This window comes from Hypanus sabinus, chromosome 16 (assembly GCF_030144855.1).
Source record: "Hypanus sabinus isolate sHypSab1 chromosome 16, sHypSab1.hap1, whole genome shotgun sequence".
In the NCBI taxonomy this organism is placed as follows: Eukaryota; Metazoa; Chordata; class Chondrichthyes; order Myliobatiformes; family Dasyatidae; genus Hypanus; species Hypanus sabinus.
This window is the reverse complement of record NC_082721.1, coordinates 82,323,223-82,340,015: the sequence shown is the minus strand read 5'-3', so window position 1 is coordinate 82,340,015 and position 16,793 is coordinate 82,323,223. Positions and strand designations below refer to the sequence as shown.

Below are 16,793 nucleotides of genomic sequence, written 5' to 3'. Positions count from 1 at the left end.
ACTGTATCTCAATGAATAAAAATAAATTTAGCACTGTTTGTCACATGATCGCTTGTCACTTGTCACATAGTCACTTTGTCAGATAAACATCGAAACATTGAGTAAGATGCATCATTTGGGTCCGTGGCCCACGCAGCCCAAGAAAGTGCTGGGGGAAGTTACGGTGCCAACATGGAACACCCACAAACTACCAACCCCTACGTCTTTGGTATGTGGGAGGAAACCAGAGCAGCTGGAGGAAACCCACGCGGTCATGGAGCGAGCGCACAAGCTCCTTGCGGGCAGTGGCAGGAATGGAAGCATACTGCCGGCGTTACAACAGCAGTGCGCAAACCGCTGCGCTACTGCGTCACCCTAAACATGGAAATTCTGAAGAGGACACATGGGTTGCCTGTGCTGCCATCTTCAATGATTTTTGGACTTGTATACCAAGGTTTTTCTGTTCCTCAGAGCTTCTGAGAATCTTACCATTTATGGTGTATATTCTAGCCTCCTCGGTGCTTCCAAATTGCATCATCTAACATTTAAATCTCACCTTATCAGAGCGCTCATCTGCTATTTCTCAGCCTGGTTCACTGATTCACATGACACATTGGTGTCACCCTGCAAGCTAAGACCACTCTTCACACTGTCAGCAACTTCATCACACCTACCATTTTTTTCTGATCAAGCTTCCGAAATCCAAATACAAATCATTCATGTATGTTACAAACAGCCAGGGTTCAGCATTGCTGCCTGTGGGGAAATCACTGGCCACAATCACAAAGACAGTCTTTTAATATCAACCCTCTAGCTCCTGTCAGCAAATTGATTAGAACGTAGAAGAGTACAGCACAGGAAAAGGCCCTTCAGCCCACAATGTTGTGGTGAACCAGCTAAAAAGCAAATCAAGAACACCAAAACACTAGTCTCTTCTGCCTACACCATGTCCGTGTCCCTCCATCTTCCTCAAATCCATGTGCCTATCCAAACATCTCTTAAAAGCCTCTCATGTATTTACATCTACCACCATACCGGGCAGCATATTTCAGGCATCCACCACACTCAGAGTAAAAAACTAACTCCTCACATACCCCTTGAACCTACCCCCTCTCACTTTTAATGCATGCTGTCTGGTATTAAGACATATCAACCCTGGGAAACAGGTACTCCCTGTCTACTCTAACTATGCCTCTCATAATCTTATAAACCTTTTTCAGTTCTCCCCTCAGCTTCTGCTGCTCCAGAGAAAACAACACAAGTTTGTCCAGCCTCTCATGATAGCACATACCCTCTGAACCAGGGCAGCATTCTGCACCCTCTCCAAAGAATCCAACATCTTTCCTATAGTGGGATGACCAGAACTGTATGCAAACCTGTATTCCAAATGTGTATTCCAACCAGTTTCATAAAGTTGCAAATAACCTCTTGATTTTTGAATTCAATGCCTCGACTAATAAAAGTTGGCATTCTATAAGCCTTCTTAACCACCCCAGCGAACTACGTAGCCACTTTCAAGGGGCTATGAACCTGGATCCCAGGCTCCCTCTGCTCAGCAACACTGTTAGAGATCTTGCCCATAATAGTGTACCGTCTTCTTGTATTTGCCCTATCAAAGTTCAACACCTCTCATTTATCTGGACTAAACTCTATCTGCCATTTCTCTGCCCATATCTGCAACTGACCTATATCATGCTGTATTCTTGGCCAGCCTTCCACAATATCCACAATTCTACCAATCTTGGTATCATCCTCAAATTTACTAACCTACTCTGGAGAGGAGAGTGGACAATAGGAGAAAAGGAAGGTGGAGGGGACCCAGGGGGATGTAATAGGCAGGTGAGAAGAAGTAATAGGTCAGAGTGCAGAATGGGGGGCAGGGGAGAGTTTTTATTCACTGGAAGGAGAAATCGATATTCATACCATCAGGTTGGAGGCCAGCCAGACAGAATATAAGGTGTTGCTCCTCCACCCTAAGGGTAGCCTCTTCTTGGCACAAAAGGAAGCCGTGCATCGTCACATCGGAAGAGGAATGGGAATCAGAATTAAAAGGTTTGTGCAGAAAGACCCGCTTGTGGTGGATGGTGCTGAGGTGCTCGACAAAGCGGTCCCCCAAAATGAGGAGGAGACCATTTTGTCTCACAAAATGTAGTGGAGACTGCGTCAGGAGCACTAGACACAGTAGACAACCCCAGAAGACCGCAGTGCTTTAACCTAAAGATAAAAAACAAACTGTTGGAAGAGTTCAGCAGCTCAGGCAGCGGCTATAGAGGCAAAGGGTCAGCACCCTTTATCAGGACAGAGAGGGTGGAGGGTAGACAGTGAGTGTAGAGGTGAGAGGGAGAGGGTGAAGTGTAGGCTGGCAGGCGATAGGCAGAAATGGGTAAGGAGGGAGATAATGTGTGGATGGAGCGTGGTGTGACACAGGGACGGTGGAGTTGGGAGAGTATGGATGATAGAGACAAGGAAGAATAGAGGGGACAAGAGCAGGTGGAGCTGGGTGTGAGGGTCGGAGGTAAAGCCAGAGGCTGTAAGGGGATATGGACAAATGTTTATAAATCATATAACCATATAACAATCATAGCACGGAAACAGGCCATCTCGGCCCTCCTAGTCCGTGCCGAACTCTTAATCTCACCTAGTCCCACCTACCCGCACTCAGCCCATAACCCTCCACTCCTTTCCTGTCCATATACCTATCCAATTTTACCTTAAATGACACAACTGAACTGGCCTCTACTACTTCTACAGGAAGCTCATTCCACACAGCTATCACTCTCTGAGCAAAGAAATAACCCCTCGTGTTTCCCTTAAACTTTTGCCCCCAACTCTCAAATCATGTCCTCTCGTTTGAATCTCCCCTACTCTCAATGGAAACAGCCTATTCACGTCAACTCTATCTATCCCTCTTTTTAATTTAATTTTAAATACCTCGATCAAATCCCCCCCTCAACCTTCTACGCTCCAATGAATATAGACCTAACTTGTTCAACCTTTCTCTGTAACTTAAGTGCTGAAACCAAGTAAAATCCTAGTAAATCGTCTCTGCACTCTCTCTAATTTATTGATATCTTTCCTATAATTTGGTGACCAGATTTGGTGACCAAATTTGGCCTTACCAATGCCTTGTACAATTTTAACATCACATCCCAACTTCTATACTCAATGCTCTGATTTATAAAGGCCAGCATTCCAAAAGCCTTCTTCACCACCCTATCTACATGAGTCTCCACCTTCAGGGAACTATGCACTGTTATTCCTAGATCTCTCTGTTCCACTGTTCCACATTCCTCAATGCCCTACCATTTACCCTGTATGTTCTATTTGGATTATTCCTGCCAAAATGTAGAACCTCACACTTCTCAGCATTAAACTCCATCTGTTAACGTTCAGCCCATTCTTCTAACTGGCATAAATCTCCCTGCAAGCTTTGAAAATCCACCTCATTATCCACAACACCTCCTACCTTAGTATCATTGACATACTTACTAATCCAATTTACCACCCCATCATCCAGATCATTTATGTATATTACAAACAACATTGGGCCCAAAACAGATCCCTGAGGCACCCCGCTAGTCACCGGCCTCCATCCTGATAAACAATTATCCACCACTACTCTCTGGCATCTCCCATCTAGCCACTGTTGAATCCATTTTATTACTCCAGCATTAATACCTAACGACTGAACTTTCTTAACTAACCTTCCATGTGGAACTTTGTCAAAGGCCTTGCTGAAGTCCATATAGACTACATCCACTGCCTTACCCTCGTCAACATTCCTCGTAACTTCTTCAAAAAATTCAATAAGATGCACAGTAGAGAGTAGAAATTCAATAGATGCACAGTAGAGAGTATCCAAACTGGTTACATCATAGCCTGGTATGGAAACACCCAGTGACCTGGGCTCCACAGCCCTCTGCGAAAAGTAGTTCCACTCATATACTACCCTCTGTCTGAAGAAATACCTCCTCATCTCATCCACTCCTGCAGATTTAGCTACCTTTAAGCCTGCTAAGAAATAAAGAACTGACCCCCTTCTCTATTTCACCTTCCCCTTCACCAAGTTCTCCATTTTCAAAGTCCATTTCCTTTGTGAATGCTGATGAAAATCGTTTATTTACAATCTCACTTATACCTTTTGTCTCTGTATACAGATTGGCCCTCTTGTCTCTAATAGACCTTAATTGTACTCTTTTGTTTTGTCCTTAATACACTGATTTAACACCTTTGACCTCTCCATCATCAGACTACTGAATGGTGCATGAACCCTTGAACACACCTCAGTAGTTTGCTCTCTTTTTGTGTATATATATATATATATATATATATATTCCAGTTATTTGGGACACTGGAACCAGTACACTTTGGCCCAATTAAGCAGCTGCCCCAATTAGCCATAATTTCATGGAAATAGTTAAAAGGTATAAAAAAGCCAAACTACATAGAAACATAGAAAACCCACAGCACAATACAGGCCCTTCGGCCCACAAAGGTGTGTCGAACATGTCCTTACCTTAGAACTACCTAGGCTTACCTATAGCCCTCTATTTTTCTAAGCTCCGTGTATCCATCCAGGAGTCTCTTAAAAGACCCTATCGTATCCACCTCCACCACTGCTTCCGGCAGCCGATTCCATGCACTCATCACTCTCCGCATAAAAAACTTACCCCAATATCTCCTCTGTAACTATTTTCAAGCACCATTAAACTATTCCCTCTTGTGCTAGCCATTTCAGCCCTGGGGAAAAGCCTCTGACTATTCACACAATCCACACTACCATTTAACTGAATAACAAATTATGTATTTAAGTGAAATGCAGAACAAACTAGAGCGTTCTCAATACTACTACAGTTGTATAAAACTACGTATTAGTTCATAATAGTTATTAATGGAGGAATTAATCCAGAGTACACTGCCATGTTCTTTTGATTGACTGTAAATGGACAACATCAGTGCAGACACCTACTGTAGATAATGCACTGCCTTCATACATCTTTTTAACAATTGTGTCCTTTAAACCTGAATTTTCATTGTAACTTTCAAGATAATTGTCGATACCTTCAAATTTTTCGTACTGTAGTTCTTAATTTGATTTCATTTTCACTCCCCATTGTTTCTGGCATCGCCAAGCCTGAATGCTTGAAACCATAGTGAGCAAAACAGTTCTGAATTGACTTTCTGTTTATTTCTTGTTACCTATCAGTGACAAAAAAAATCACTGCTTTTTGAACACAAACACAACTGATGCTATTTAAAAACAATTTGCTCAAAGCAGTGTTGTGTTTGTAACGGTCACGCAAGTGCTCATGACTGATGCTAGTTAGAAACCATTTGGCAACAGTCTCTTTTCCCAATTAAGTGGCACGGTGTCCCAAATAAATGACAGGAATCTCGGCTATATTCTTGAACAGTTACTTCTCATAGCTTAGAGTAATGTTTTTATGTGCTGCTGGCACAAGAGAACAAATTTCACAACATATGTCAGTGATAATAGACCCAATTCTGATTCTGATTCTGAAATTACTGTAATCCTGTCTGCAGTGAAGTTTCACTACCTCTCTTTCCTTACTAATTCTTTTTTAAGGGTCAACCCTTAATTTGTCAAGGATCTCGGCCCGAAATGTTGACTGTTTACTCTTTTCCATAGATTCAAAGTATTCAAAGTACATTTATTAACAAAAAATGTATAAATTATATAACTTTGAGATTTGTTTGCTTACAGGCAGTCACAAAGCAAGGAACCCGAAAGAACCCAATTTTAAAAAATAAAGACCTACCCCCAATGTGCACAGAGAAAGCAGAAAAAAACAAATCATTCAAACAATTGAAGCAAGCAACCACAACAGTATTCCGAACCAAATTGAGTCCTGAGATCAAATTCCCCAGAGCAAACTGAGTAGGCCCAAAGCTTCCGTCATATTAGCGGGGCAAATCGCTGCCTGACCTGTTGAGTTCCTCCAGCATTTTGTGTGTGTTGCTTTGGACCACAGAATTTCTCATGTTTCTATATTCTTGATCAGTCTCTCTTATCTTTAGTTCCCTTTACCTGCTATGCACTTCTTTTCTCTTTATCCAACCCTCAAATTCCCTCGATATCTGAGATACCCTGTACTTGTTCCCCTTGGCTCTCTCCCTCACAGGAACACATTGGCCTCAATTTCTCACTTTTCCTCTTTTGAAAGCTGTCAGTTTACCTTTGCCAGGTCCTGTGCCGTAGTAACGAAATTGTTGTGTCTGGAACCTTGTCAGATCAAAAGCGCCCGAGGGTATCAGATATCCTGGACGGTGGGGCTACCTGGATTTTGCTTTCTTTTGCAGGACCTCAGCATTTTTTGGCCCCTACCCTGCAATAATAAACATGACTTAGTAACCAGATGGTAAATAATGGCAGCAGCAAACAACACAACTTCACTGCCAGAGAGGCTGCAAGAAATAGCTATACTGAGAAAAAAGTCAAACCCCTGGCAGCACTCCAACTCCATCATACTCCACCAGGCCCAGAGCAAATCTTCTGCTCATTTTCAGTATCGGTGTAGAATTGGGTGTGTAACCAGGAGCACCCTTCATGTACGGTGCAGATATCTGCCCAGACATCTCTGGAAAAAGCAAGTGTGTGCTTGCATCTGTCAGATTATGAGTGTTTGCATGGATATCTACAAGTTTTGACTTTTTGCCCAAGTTTGTTTAAGATACTGAGACCGTGCACTGGAACCCATGGGTATTGTTTGTGTGGGGCACTTGGACTATGCTAAGGATCTATGAGGTACTAAACTGAGCCTGAGTACCAGTTGGATACTGTGTACTCTCCTGGCCATCAGAGTGGTATTAAGTTCGCACCCGAGCATCTGAGGGCTACTGAATGTATGCCCAGGTGTCTATAGAATGCCACCTGTTTACCCAGGTATTCACACTCTGTGGCAGTTTATTAGGTATCTCCTGTACCCAGTGAAGTGGACACTGTGTGTATGTTCATGGTCTTCTGCTACTGTAGCCCATCCACTTCAAGGTTCGACGTGTTGTGCATTCAGAGATACTTTTCTACACACCACTGTTGTAATGTGTGGTTATTTGAGTTACTGTCAACTTCCTGTCAGCTTGAATCAGTCTCCTCTGATCTGTCTCGTTAACAAGGTATTTTCACCCACAGAATTTGTTTCAGTATTTTTGCACCATTCTCTGTAAACAGCAGAAACTGCTGTGTGTGAAAATCCCAGGAGATCAGCAGTTTCTGAGATACTCAAGCCACCCTATCTGGCACCAACCATCATTCCATGGTCAAAGTTACTTAGATCACATTTCTTCTCCATTCTGACGTTTGGTCTGAACAACAACTGAACCTCTTGACCATATCAGCATGCTTTTATGCATTGCTGCCACATGATTGGCTGATTAGATATTTGCAATCACAAACAGGTGTCCGGAAGTACCTGATAAAGTGGATGCTGGTGGTTTTCCCAGGTATTTGTGTGATACCAGGTTTGTGCCTGTGTGTGTATGATGGGCACACTACGTGTGTCCAGTTGTCTGTGTGTTGTGACTATACACAGGGAACGTAGTCCAAATGATGACTGTTACACAACAGTTTTCAGCTCTGGAAAGCCAGCAACGAAATGTTTTCTCAGATTTCTCTCACCCTATTAATAGCATCGACTTCCCGTCTCAGTATAAGCTCTGCTGATAATCCAATGCCTCTTTGTTGTTTGGGGATATTTTGAGTGACCTTCCAGTTGAATAAAACCCTTTTAAAAACTCTCACAGTGCCGGCTCCACAGATAGGCATTGTTTACTAATTGTACTTGTCACTATTGTGTGGCCATTTCTGTTTCTGGTTCATTGTATGTTAAATGTGCCCTTTTCTTCCCACAGGTCCTTCTGTTCTGTCCTTGTCTGTGCCTACGTCCACTCCCATCAATAAGAATAAATGGCAGAAGCCCTTGAATCATTCCCATCTGGGAAGCTGCCTCCCTCTTTGTCTTCTTCCCACTGGTATATGCTCTATTTCTTCCACGTTAAACATAAGTACTTATTATCTAGTAGTTTCTCTTGGTATTCCAGTCTCATCAGTCCCAGCAGACCCACCTCCTCCATTCTTATCCTTTCTACCACAAGAATCCTGATTCTCAAATTTGTTAAATCTATGCTCATTTCCTGGAAATGAATGTATGAATGAAATTTTATTTTTCGGTCAGCACAAACATAGCAAAAAGCATCATTCTCAATGATGACTTCAACGATGGTTGCACCCAGTCTCAGCTTCCTGTTCTAACCCTTGCCTTAATTTTAAACCATTTCAATCCCTTGTCTCCTAGTCTCCTTTCTGCTGCTCCCTTCCATTACTCTGGTCCATAAGACCACAATACCACAAGGCAGAGCAGCCGCCAGGCCCATACTCGCTGGAGTTTAAAATAATTCAGGGGGGATCTCATTGAAACCTATCAAATATTGAAAGGTCTAGATAGAGTGGATGTAATGTTCCAATAGGGAGAAAATCTGGAACCACAGGACATCACCTCAGAATGAAAGATGTCCCTTTAGAACAGAGGTGAGGAGGGAATTTGTTAGCCAGGGAGTGGTGAATCTCTGGAATTCATTGCCACAGGCTGCTGTGGATGCCAAATCGCTGGGTATATTTAAAGTGGAGGTTGATACAGTAGGCTTGTGGTTAGGAAAGGTGACAAAGGTTACAGGGAAAAGGCAGGAGAGTGGGGCTGAGAGGGAAAATAAATCGGCCGTGATCAAATGGCAGAGCAGACTGGATTGGCTGAACGGCCGACTATTGGCTCTGTGCTTAATTGGATGCATTCCTTCTCTGCCCCACTCTTTATCCGGTTCAGCCCCTTCCCAAAACCTCCATGGCTGTTCCATATTTAAACCTCTCTCTAAATACCATGTTAAACTATGCCTTCAGATATTTGTTTGATTTCTATTTTTGCGGCTGGTTATCTGCTTATGTATACTCCATATACAGAATACATAAATAAACAATCTGTCCTCATTCTCCCATTTCTCCATGTCAGTAATATCTGTCTTCCTGTTACCCAAGAAATCAAACAAACAGCTGAGTGTTACAGGTTGGGTAAATGAAAGCAGGTTTTTTCCACTGAGGTTGGGTAAAACCTCAGAGGTCATGGGTTAAGGGTGAAAGGTGAAAAGTTTAAGCAGAACATGAGGGGAAACATCTTGACTCAGGGGGTTATGAGCTCGATTTTAATTTTTAAGGAAGTTTGGATAGGTACATGCATGGAAGGGTTATGGAGGCCTATGGTCCTGGTGCACGTCCATGGGAGTAGGCAGTTTAAATGACTTGGTATGAACTAGATGGGCCGATGGGCCTGTTTCCCTTCTGTACTTTTCTATGACTAAATCAGTGTGGCCACAGAGGCTGAAGATAAGATCTGGAATGTACAGGAAGATACTATTGACTAATATTATTGACTGATCCAGCCATCAATACGATTATGTGGTATTCGAAAATCTTCAGAACGTCTCTCTCCTTCACCTACTACCTTGACCAAGACTCTTGGCAGTGTGGCGGATCAGAGGGATCTTAGGATCCGAGTCCATAGGACGCTCAAAGCTGCTACGCAGGTTGAATCTGTGGTTAAGAAGGCATACAGTGCATTGCCCTTTATCAGTCGTGGGACTGAGTTTAAGAGCCGAGAGGTAATGTTGCAGCTATATAGGACCCTGTTCAGACCCCGCTTGGAGTACTGTGCTCAGTTCTGGTCGCCTCACTACAGGAAGGATGTGAAAGCCATAGAAAGGGTACAGGGGAGATTTACAAGGATGTTGCCTGGATTGCGGAGCATGCCTTATGAGAATAGATTGAGTAAACTTGGCCTTTTCTCCTTGGAGTGACAGAGGATGAGAGGTGATCTGACAGAGGTGTATAAGATGATGAGAGGCATTCATTGATTGTGTGGATAGTCAGAGGCTTTTTCCCAGGGTTGAAGTGGCTAGCACGAGAGGACATAGTTTTAAGGTGCTTGGAAATAGGTACAGAGGAGAAGTCAGGGGTAAGTTTTTTACACAGAAAGTGGTGAGTGCGGGGAATGGGCTGCCGGCAGCGGTGGTGGAGGCAGAAATGATAGGGTCTTTTAAGAGACTCCTGGATGTGTACATGGAGCTTAGAAAAATAGAGGGCTATGGGTAAGCATAGGTAATTTCTAAGATAAGGACACCTTCAGCACAGCTTTGTGGGCCGAAGGTTTTGTGCTGTAGGTTTTCTATGTTTCTATGTTTTACCTCCACAAGCTTGCTCCTTTCGAGTTTTAAATCCTGCCTGTCTACTTGCTTATGATATAGAAGGAAGCCATCAGTTACATGCTGGCTCTTAAAATTACCACTTCCCCACTGAGTTCCCCATAACTTATTTCATCTACACCTCCATGAACTTCCTTAACTTTTTTTTTAATCACCTTTGTACACTAAGGGCTCTTTAGAGTATCCAGCTAACTTACCAGTGAGCACGTTTTTGCAACAAGCATGGAAACCAGTGCAAGGAAGTGAAACCTGGTCACAAAGAGAACATGCAAACTGTACGCACACAACTCCAGAGATCATGTCTGAACTGTACCTGTTGTGCCGCCGAATCAACTCTGCCCTTGTCTTTATTGCCAAACACCGTAGAGGAGGTTAGACTCAAAAGCTGAGCAGCAGAGGCAGTTTATCAGTAAACAATATCTTAATAATAAACTACAAAATAACAAGCCAGGAGGGGCCACAAGACAAGAGAAAACAGAGAGTTAGCACGACAGGGCAACAAGGCAACTGAAGTTGAGGAACAACTGATTGAAGCTGGCTGGTTTGCTGGGCAAACAAAGGGCTGCGGATGAGAACTGGGTTTAACTAGGCTGCAGGTGCTGTTGGAAATGAATGGTGGGTGGAGACAGGGAAGTGCCTGCCTGCGCAGTCCTGACGTTTTCTTGCCTTAGCTCGGGCTTGCCATGGTCAAACTCCTCCGTGACACTCTTCCAATTCCTACATCCCAGCACTCTGCTCTGCCCAGTCTTTACAAATCCCATTCTATTCATTCCTGCCTTCCTTACATATCCATCTACATTTAATTCTGACATCTGGTGCTCTCCATGTGGGGTTTGCAAGTTCCTTCCAGGACTGGATGGGTTTGCCTTGGATGCTTCAGTTTCCTACCGCATCCCAGAGATGCATGTTAACTGATTATTGTACATTTTTCTGGTGCAGGTTGATTTGGGATGTCTGGGGTGTCCAGGGACAGGTAGCACCTCTGGTTGAGGTGTTTGTCATGTCCATTTTTGGGCACTTCACTCACCTTTGGTCCTCTCAGATCTCACCTGTGGCTCCAAGTAGCTATTTGCAAATGACAGCAACCACACCCTGGTGCACTGTTCATCGCTCTGACAGGCAGGCTAAACCTGGTGAGGGTAGCTGTTGGGCTTCATACTCTGGTGAGATAGGAACGCGCCTGTCCTAGCATACACAGTCAGTTCTGGCAGTCTGGGCAGATGAGGTCAACAGTGAGATCCAACGGCCAGGAAGACAGTCCTGCAGTGCTTTATAGAGAGCATGGGACATGAAAAGGCACAAAAGAGGTCATGGTCATCCGCTACAACCAAAGAGATAACTACTCACACCACTGTATCTAGCCATCCATGGTTGAGTGAGTGGAACTGCTCCACTGCCATGGCTTTCCCCTTAACAACTTTCCCACACAGGTTCCTTTCAACCGGCATTGTTGGATATGACAGACAACTAATCGATCAAGTTGGCAACAGGAAAATCAGGGTGAAGATGATGATTATCTGAGAGAAGATTCTACCGGATGATGTCTGAGCTCTGTGAGCCAACATAGACTGATAGTCTAAGCAGTCTTGGCGAATGGTCTTGGACCAAAACATTGACTCTATATTCCTCTCCATAGATGCTGCCTGTCCTGCTAAGTTCCTCCAGCATTTTGCGTGTGTTACTCTGGACTTCCAGCATCTGCAGACTCTCTTGTGTCCATGCTGTGAAAAAAGGTGAGAAATCTGGGAAATCTGATTTGGTGTTCGGCAGCGACCCTTCTTTCCTCATGCCCTGATTTCATCAGTATCAGGAGAGAGAGCTCCCAATGATATGACTGGACAGACTAGAACTGATAGCATCCATCTTAAAAAAGAACCTCCTGGAAACTTTGTTATCCTCGCCCTGCCTTCTGTCTCGAGTCTATCACTTGGCGACTGCCTACGCCTTGTTAAGGATGCAATCAAATGTAAATTGACTCTATTATTGGCCGAGTTACAGAGTGGGAGAGCCAGCAGAGGTGATAACACAGATTACTAAGGGAGGTGAAAGTGGCTGGAGAATGGTTGACATTAATGGCCTCAGCTCAATACTAAAGAGCCCATGACATCAGAACTGTCAAGATAAGCCCTCAGAGTCAAGAGTATTTCACATGGGTCTGATTAAAGTACTTACAGATGTTGAATGTTCCCTATTCAGCAAGTCAAATAACGCATAATTCAGCTACTGAGAACAAAAGAGCTAGGAAGTGATGAGGGCGAGTCTTCGTAATGCTCGAGAATTAGACACGGCGTAGGTTGAATCTATAAGTGGGGGACTGCGAAAAAGTGGGAGTCAAATGTTAAATATAAAACGTTTCAAACTGAATAGGCAGGCAACTACTCATACCCTTGGTTCCTGTCTGCTTAGCTTGTTAAATTTACAAACTTTGAGAGCTAATGAGATCAGACTTTAGAGACAGATGTTGACCATTGACCCAGGTCCTGCTGCTGAATGCTGTTGAACATTCAGAACCAAAGTTTAATATCACTGAGATATGTTGGGAAACTTTTTAACTTAATGGCAGCAGTACATACAATACATGATAAATAAACATAGAGGAAAAAAACTAAGTTACATTATATATATGTCGATTAAATAGTTAAGTTAAAATAAGTAGTGCAAAAATAACAGAAATAAAAAGTAGCGAGGTGGTGTTCATGGGTTCAATGTCCATTCAGAAATTGATGGCAGAGGGGAAGAAGCTGTTCCTGAATCGTTGAGTGTGTGCCTTTAGGCTTCTGTACCTCCTTCCCGATGGTAACAATGAGAACAGGGCATGCCCATCATATCTGTGCTGGTTCTCTACCAGAACGACTCCCCAGTTTCACCCATTATCCCTTTGCCCATGCAGATTTTTCCGCCATCACATTATTTCCTCTGCTCATTCTTGAAGGCCACAATAAAACCTGCCTCCACTACGTTAGCAGATGGTGCACTCACTACTCAAATCTCAAAGTTCAAAGTAAATTTATAATCAAAGTCTATATATGTCACCTTGCACCATCTTGAGATTCATTTTCCTGTGGGCATTCACAGAAGAACAAAGAAATGCAGTACAGTAAGTGAAAAACTACATACAAAGACTGACAGACAACCAATGTGCACAAGAAGACAAACTGTGAAAATACATACATACATAAATAAGGAAGCAAACAAGTTAATAAATGATACTGAGGACATTAAGTGTAGAGCAACGTGCTCAAAATGCTGGAGGAACTCAACAGGTCAGGCAGCATCTACGGAAAAGAATAAACAGACAACGCTTCGGGCCAAGACCTGCTGAGTTCCTCTAGCATGTTGAATGTGTTGCCTTGGATTTCCATGCATTTTCAGAATTTCTCATGTTTATAAGTTGTAGGTACCTTGAAAGTGAGTCTATAGGTTTGGAATCAGTCCAGTTATCCACCCAGGTTCCGGAGCCTGACGGCTGAAGGGTAATAACTGTTTCTAAACCAGGTGGTGTGGGGCCTAGCACTCCTGTACCTTTTCCCCACACTTCTCAAAATAAAGTTTTTCCTCATGTCATTTGTCATCCTTTCCCCTTTTATTTTACTGTGACTTATGACCCATAAACCCTCCACCAATGGGAACAACCTCTCACTCTCCACTCTGTCCAGACACCTCATTATTTTATATGCTTTTATCAAATCATTCCTTGGCCTTCTCTTCACAAAAGTAACTAGTCCTAACCTCTCTAATCTAGCCTATAACTTTGTCCCTACCCCAGGAATCAGCCTTGTATCCAAAGCACTTGCAATCATCACAGTACTTTGATTCAGTGAAATCTCTCTGAGGGTGTCAAAATCTCTGAGGATCTATCCTGGACCCAACATATTAATGCAGCTCTAAAAAAGGCACAATAGTGACTATATTTCATTAGAAGTTTGAGGAGCTCTGATGTGTCACCTAAAACACTCACAAATTTCTACAGATATACCGTGGAGGGCATTCTGACTGACTAGTACGGAGAGGGGCTACTCCACAGTGTCAATATAAGCTATAGAAAATTGTAAACTTCATCATCTCCATCATGGGCACTAGTCTCTGTAATATCCAGAACATCTGCAAGGAATGATGCCTCATAAAGGCGGCTTCCATCAATAAGGACCCCCACCACCCAGGACATGCCCTCTTCTCATTGCTACTATCAGGGAGGAGGTACAGAAGCCTGAAGGCACACACTCAGTGATTCAGGAACAGATTATCTCCTCTGCCATCCGATTTCTGAATGGACATTGAATCCATGAACACAGCCTCATTCACTACTTTTTTTAATTTCTGTTTTTGCATAATTTATTTAATTCAACTAGTTTATGTATATATACACACTTGCTGTAATTCACAGTTTTTTTTCCTCTGTTATTCAGTATTGCATTGTACTGCTGCTGCAAAGACAACAAATTTCATGACATGTCCTGATTCAGACTGCAGTGGTGATGGTAATAGCTCATCCAAATGTAAAATGGTCTAAATCCAAGACTGTAGGCCTGACGGATAATCTTTCACCATAGAGCCAGCTTGGAACCGAGGTCTTCTAAGATAAATTTCTGTGCTCTGGCAGGCGGTGTAAATATTTCCATGTCATCTTTGAGAATTTCAAATCCAACCTTATTTATGGAAATGAAAGCCTCCTCACGCTTTTATCTTTGCCCTGATTCATTCTTGTTTGGTTATGACTGAGTCAAGGGCACAACTTAAATTTGCAAATTGTAACTCACAGCCACAAGCAGTCAGTGAGAAAGGACTCAACACAGAACACCAGGCCCATTTGAAGTTCCTCTTCTTAAATTAGGCCTAACAGTGGGAGCTGTGTAGGATAACTACTCCATCTGACGTAAGGATAACCAAAGCAGCTGTAGAGCCACAGAGAGGCTAAAAGTTGATAGATTCAAATAAATATGATTCCTTATAGCTATCACCTCTCATCACTTCCTTCTGGTTCCCTTTCTCCTTCGGTTTTCTCCCATGGTCCACTCTCCTCTTCTATCAGATTCCTCCTTCTTCAGCGTTTTACATCTTACACCTATCACCTCCCAGCTTCTGACTTCATTCTTCCTCCCCTTTACCTGGTCTCACCTATCACCTACCATCTTATATTCCTTCCCCTCCGCTTACCCTTCCTATTCTGGCTTCTTCCCACCCCCGCCTTTCTAATCCTGACAAAAGCCATCCATCTATGCTGAGTTCCTCCAGAGTTCTGTATGTGTTTCTCTCGGCTTCCAGAGAATCTCTTGTGTTTATGACTTTAGGTGGGTTATCATTTGCAATAATCATCCTGTTACCCCATGAAACAGTAGTGAATTTCATTAAGACAGTGCGAAATAAAGAATTAATGAAACTCCACAATGGTGTGGCTCAGACAAAGACACATTATTTAAATGTGTATCACAGGGACAGCAGAGCTCAGAAGACAGTACATCACCAGTTACTGAAGGGTAATAGTATCAACAAATCTGCCTTGCTTTGCTTTGTACCTAATGCCCATTACACTGTTGGCATCTAGGGCAGCAATGAAGGTCCTCCATCTCTGGCGGTGTTCAGGGCTTCCTTCATCGTGACAGTAGCTTCCTCTTGGTTTTCACTACTGTTAGTCGTGCAAATCCCTGATGGAGACTCAGGAATACCATCGCACTCAGATGTGGAAGGATTGTCCATTGCTGCTTCCATCATAATTTTGTTTTACCAGTCAGGTTGTTAGCCCTGAGCTGAATCCCCAAACCTGGACCACTCTTAGTCTGGCCTCTACACTTTGACCTGTTTGGCATGGGTGACCCTATCAAGAGCCAAATCATAACACCCTGACTTCAGCTAAAATCGTTCTCCAAGTCATTGAGGCATGCAGGTCTCCAAACCCAACAACATGGTTGTGGTCCTCTTGGAGGTGCTTTCCTTTGTCAGTCAGGTGACTGTTACTCTTTTCCATAGATGCTGCCCAGCCTGCTGAGTTCCTCCAGGATTTTGTGTGCACATTGTGTAAGTCAGGGTCTATGGAAAGAAATAAATAGTCAATGTTCATTCATCAGGACTCAGGATTTGTGTTTTTATTTATTGCCTTGCTTTGTAACCACAATTACTGATATCCTTTTATGTGGCTTCATAGCAATGAGACCACCGGATGAAGGAATTAGTATTGTGCCTGAGAAGGATGACAGAAGTGTTAACATCTAAAAATAAAAGCTCACCTTATAAATGTTATATCTTCTTCGATTGTACCCTGTCCTATTTTAACCAGAGAGATTCAGCTACTGATCCCTGCTCAAGCAAGCCAGTATGAATTTGCTGAGTGTGCAACACACACAAAATGCTGGTGGAACACAGCAGGCCAGGCAGCATCTATAGGGAGAAGCGCTGTCGACGTTTCGGGTCCTGATGAAGGTTCTCGGCCCGAAACGTCGACAGCGCTTCTCCCTATCGATGCTGCCGGCCTACTGTGTTCCACCAGCATTTTGTATGAATTTGCTGAGTATTTTTGCAGTCAGTAGTGAGTGATACTGCCCAATCTGATGCTC

At 43.2% G+C, this 16,793-nt stretch overlaps 1 long non-coding RNA gene across 1 annotated transcript in view; it reads right to left on the bottom strand.

Annotated features, from left to right (window-relative positions):
- Positions 1-15,647: 15,647 nt before the first annotated feature.
- LOC132405880 (uncharacterized) overlaps positions 15,648-16,793 on the bottom strand; it is a 36,596-nt gene continuing 35,450 nt past the window's right edge. Inside the window, exon 4 of the long non-coding RNA XR_009515990.1 lies at positions 15,648-16,269. This is a non-coding gene — a long non-coding RNA (uncharacterized LOC132405880). The remainder of the gene's footprint in view (positions 16,270-16,793) is intronic.